Here is a 5,831-nt window from a genome sequence, read left to right as displayed (position 1 = left end):
AAATTTCATCTCCAACTGATCTTGCATGTAGCTTGGCAAATACTTTTCCAGAAACATCTCAGTGAACTTCTCCCATGTTAAGTCTTTGCCTTCCAACAACGCCTTTGAAGACTCCCACCAGAAACTTGCTTCATCTTTCAGGTAGTAACTTGCATACTGAGCATTCTTATCGTCCTTAACTTCTGCTAACTCAAAAGCTTTTTCCATTTCTCTCAACCACGACTGCGCTTTAATCGGGTCTGGCAAACCTAAGAACTCTGGGGGATGAATAGATTGAAAGTGCTTAAAGTTTCCAACTTTAGGGGCCACAGGTTGTTGCAAAAGTTGAGCAAGTCTGCTCATCATGGTGGTTTCTGGGTTTACTTCTGGGTCTTGGGTGGGAATTTCTTCTTCTTGATGATCTGGTGAGTTGGCCATTTCTTACAAACCTGATTGAGCAATTATTTAGCAATACGATGGCATGGCATATATATAACAACAGTTTCTATAGAATCTCTTTTGTGGGTTTTAAGTTTTACCCAATTTGCACATGCAATCCTATTACTACATAATTCTCATATCAGTGTTGTTTTATCATGGCACAGAATAGGGTTTTATGAGCTTTAAACATGGTTATATGAAAACATGGTTGTATTAAAACATGGTATTGAGAACAGTTTATGAGATAATTAGGGTGCACAATGGAAAGCAAGATAATGGATTTATTTAAACAAAGGGTACATAAAGATAGTTCTGGCTATCACAGGTTCTGAAATAAGGTACAATAATATAGCAGGGTTAAACAGAAGAAAAACTGGAAAATATCCCCCTATCTACCCCTAACTTCCAACAACTACTACTACGATACCGATCTGAAATACAACAAAATAAATGAAAAAGGGATCCCGGCATCTGAGCAAGCATCCCAAAGCCTACTGGCGCTGAAAAACAACAATCTACAGGCTCAACCAATAGTCCCTTCTAATCATCTAGAATCTCCATCAACACAACCAACATCCAGCGAATGATCTTATGCAGCCTCCGGGCTTCAACATCAGTATCACTAGTGGATGGTCCCTCATCCAATCTCCTCCTAGCAACCTGCTCCACCAACTGAATCCTAGCTCTCCACTCCTCCATCACTACTGAAGCACTCTGCCTAGACTCCCTGGCTAGCCAATCCACCAAAGCTCCCAACTCAGAATGCGGGAGTACACAAAGTCTCGATCCTGGGATAACTTGCCACCAACACTGACAGGAACAGTCTTAGGCATCTCGGACTCTGGCTCAGGGGCAGGGGTCTCTGAATCTGGCCTCAAGGGTGAAATCTGCATAGGGATCTCACTACTCTCAGAAGAGTCCTCCTCTAGGTCTGAACTAACATGCACAGGCTCCTCTAGAGAGGGTGGAATGGGGTCCACAGGGGTACCAGTCAAACTAATCTCTGAGTCTGAGTCACTACCACTACTAGGATCCTGAGAGAAAACACAAAACAACAACCAAGAAACAATGTTAGGGTTAAATAAAGCTTCCAGCTAACTCATACCCTAACTCTAGTTTCCACTTCACTAATAAACACTTTCCTTAGACTATACCTAATAGTCTAACTCAACTCTATATGAGTCGAACTCTCTCGCGATATAGATATATTCCCAAAATACCCCTTTTAAATCCTAACTTGTCTCAGGGACTAAATCCTGTAGCTCTGATACCAACTTGTGATGCCCTCAATCTCGGGGTTAGGAAATGAGGACTCAAACACCTCTAATCTAGTAATAAAATATGCATAAACCCCGATTAACTACTAATAGGATCAACATGATAAAGTATGAGACAAGATTACAACTACCAATCATAAAATATAACTTACAAACCCAAAATATTACTAAATAAAAAATATCGATTCCGGCTGGGAACCGACAGATAACCCACTGTATCTTTAAACATTTCTTTCTAGGCATGAGCTCACTCACAAATACCACTACCTGCTCTGGTAACCGGAAGCCCTCAACACGGTAGGGACCACCAGGTACGCTCTTACGAGCAGTGCGCCTAAGCCTGGCCATCTTCTTGCTTAACTGCCATGGTTTGATTAAAATAAAACAAATGAGTATAAAACTCAGCAAGTAACTATACAGCAGTTCTACAATATCAATTCACAATATGCTTTATCAATCTCAGGGCATTCTACTTTATTTGATCTAGGTGGCAGATTTCCAGCTTTTGGGTTAAGGAAAGGTTTTGAAGAATAATGTGGGGCTTTCAAGGAACAAGGCTCAATGCAGGACGAAAGCCAACATTCATCACAAATCATTAAAGGATCAGAATAGATATTTCAAAAAAGGAAAGCAACAGTATTTCAATATATGGAATCAATCATATGATCAACAAATTCAAGAATCAGGGTTCTCGAGCTTTAAGCTTCACATAGATATAATCAACTCTTTTCAAAACAATATAAACCATTTTCATTTTCATGAATAAATTATACTGAACAGATAGTTTCAGTTCCCTTTTTAAATAATCATTTAGAACCCTTAGTTGGATCATTTCCTCTTTCCATTTCATTATAATACGGGTGATCAGCCCGTAACGACCTCCATTCCGGTCTTTAAGGTACCAATTGGCATAATTTTAGCCTTACGTTGGACTAGCCCCGCTAGCCTCTTACCATGACTGGACTAGTCCCACTAGCCTCTTACGTCCCAATCCAATCCATCAGAAATTCATTTGGAAAACCTTGAGTTGGAAAAACAATTAGGTTTTCTAAAATTCATTTTATCATTACCAAGAATTTGAAATCATTCGGACTCTTTCAAGTCGAAACTCATTCTTAAGTCAGATTTAGAGGAAATAAAGTTCAGGGAGTGATTCAGAGATAAACAAGGAACAATTCATAAGGATTTTGTATCAAGGATAACAAGGCACTTAAGTTAGAAGGATCAACATCTGTTTAGGGATCGATGGGGTGATCAGGAAAACTGGGTATCATTAAACAGGGTTAACAAGGATAATCAGAGGGTTCAATATAATCCATGGCATAATATAACTTGAACAGAAAGAACAGATTATCAAAGGGTTGAATCATTAAGCTTATCAATAACTGTTTATCAAGAACAAAGGCAGGGTATCTCAAATCAATATCAGGGTTTCATAATTAAACAGTTCAATACTCTACATGGTATGAACAACATTCTCTTTATAACCATTTACACAAGTAATCAGAGTTACTTGCCTGAATTTGCTTTCCTGAAGGTTGAACTACTGCCACCTAGTATATCATTTCCTTTCCTAGCCTGAATGCCCTCACGCTCCGAATCTACAATCAAAACCAAAACCTTAATCAGTTTCTCAACTGTCGTTCCCGGAACGATCACTCAATTACGATATCTCGATTATATCTTTGACTCGAGTATACGATTATAGCTTATACACATAACACATTTCTTTCCCGTAACCTTTATATCTTTATATACTTAACAATCGAAAGTACTTGCTTAACCTTAGCTATTTCTCAAATCACACTAATATAATTCTTAAGAGTACATGATTTATTCACAACTAAACCTTTACGACCATAACTATCACTTATGGTTATCAAAATCAATCTCCACCTTAGCTCACATAAACATATAACATAATCAAAAATCTTTAAAAAGAATCATTATCTTCTCTTTTAACATCAAAATTCAAACCCAAATAAATATATAAATCACATAATCTCTAGAATTACTCATGCATTGACTTGGCATCAAATCAATTCCTTTTATTCCTACATTCCATTCGGCTATATTCACAAAACATAATTCAAAGGTCGAACATTGACATGCAAACATTAGATTTGCTTAAAAACTTGAGATTATTCCAACACTCATCCTTTTTAGCTTATTTTTAACTCGACATTTAAATGCAAGGCTATAATTTAACATGCATCACTAATTCCGCTTGTAAATCAACATGCAAATCTCGAGACTAGCTAATTAACAAAGAATCAAGTTACAAAATTTTAACTCCCTTTTCATTAGTACAAATCTCGGACCAAAACTTAGCATGCAATAACAATTTTACTTCTTTTAATCCATTAACCCTTCTAACAACAATCCATAATTATTTTATTCAACAAGAAAAAAAATCAAATTAATCACTCCAAGGATCAAAACCATTCGGGTTTTTCAAGAAAACAACACATGCAAAAGATTTCTCTTAATCCTTCAATCACAAATCAGCCCATAATCAATTCATCACTTATTTCTAATAAACACTTATCAATTTAACTTTTAGAAATCCAAAACCCTTTTTGAAATTTCAACGATCCAAGCATGCAAACATCAAAATCAAATTTTATGGTATTAGAGTTCAGTTTTTCACATCACAACTCACCACCGGTTCACCGGAGTTCATCACCGGTGGCGGTGGTTTCTCGGTGGTGCCCCATTTCGGGGTTTCCAACCTTGAAACCTCCTATTTATGTACACACAAGGCACATGCAAGACTCACTTGGCTTTGAAAATCATTTTTCAATCATAAAATCGCCTCCTTAAGCACATATTAGACCATATACACACATGTACACACACATCAAGCATGAACACACACATATCGAGCTTGCATGCAACAAGATATTCACACATGCACACTCCAATAACCACTTATGTATGTTTAACAAGAGATTTTGAGAAGGATTAGTGAGAGTTATCAAAGAAACAAGTGGTTTACCAAGGAAAAAGGAGAAGAACCGAGAGAGAGAGAGAGAGAGAGAGAGAGAGAGAGAGAGAGAGAGAGAGAGAGAGAGAGAGAGAGAGAGAGAGAGAGAGAGAGAGAGAGAGAGAGAGAGAGAGAGAGAGAGAGAGAAAGAAAGAGAGAAGAGAGATTGATGTGCTCGGGAAAAAGAAATAAAAGGGGGGAGAGAATGAGTTTTATACTCAATCAAAATCAAGGGCATTTTAGTACAGTACTAATTCCCCTTTTATTCTTATTTGTTCCTTCATTTTTACTCAAATGAAACAAGAATTAAATATAAAATATATCTCTCTCGGAAAGTCGAGAATTATTGAAAATGACAATTTTAATAGGTAGATCTCGAAATTAGCTTTTTAACCATTACTCATAATAAGATTTTGAGCGGACGGTTGATTTTATATGAATTTCGCAAGCTTGCTTTAATAATAACATTTTCCACATAAAATCAATTTAAAAATGCAAAAACCATCAAATAAATCCACTCATCATTTTTAAAAAGTCTCTGGGACTACTAAGAAGATATCAGAACAAATCCCATGTTTTTATCTTACTCGAATGATTTTATAAAAATGCACTGAGGTTAATTAAACCTTTATTTAAATCACATAATCCCTAAAAATGTCATAGAGCACATAGTCATGCACACAGTCAAGCAATCACACGTATACAATCACATAACGACTCTGGTCTGATCATAGAATTTATCCCTCTTTAATCTTTTATCCTTTTCTACGCGTACCGGGTCACGTTCAACTTGATGGCCCGACGCTCAGCGTTTAGATTACGCTTCTCATTATCATTATCAATTGACACGTCACTTTGGACGAAATACTTTATTTACACATTCATTTCATTCAATCACACATAATTCACATGCTATATTATTTAATTCCTTATTAGGACGGGTTCCGTTCTACCTGACGGCCCGACACTACAGCTTAACTTCTAAGCCGACTCTTTAAATTGGAACGTTTTTATTTACGCTCCTATATTCTAATATACAGAAAAGACAATTAATCAGCACTTAGTCATATAATTATAATCACATCACATAAAGCATACTTTATTGACTTTAATTACGTCACAAAATTCTTAGTCGTCACATCTAGTAC

Source organism: Apium graveolens, chromosome 1 (assembly GCF_009905375.1).
Source record: "Apium graveolens cultivar Ventura chromosome 1, ASM990537v1, whole genome shotgun sequence".
NCBI lineage: Eukaryota > Viridiplantae > Streptophyta > Magnoliopsida > Apiales > Apiaceae > Apium > Apium graveolens.
The sequence above is the reverse complement of the archived record's forward strand: the minus strand, read 5'-3'. Positions refer to the sequence as shown.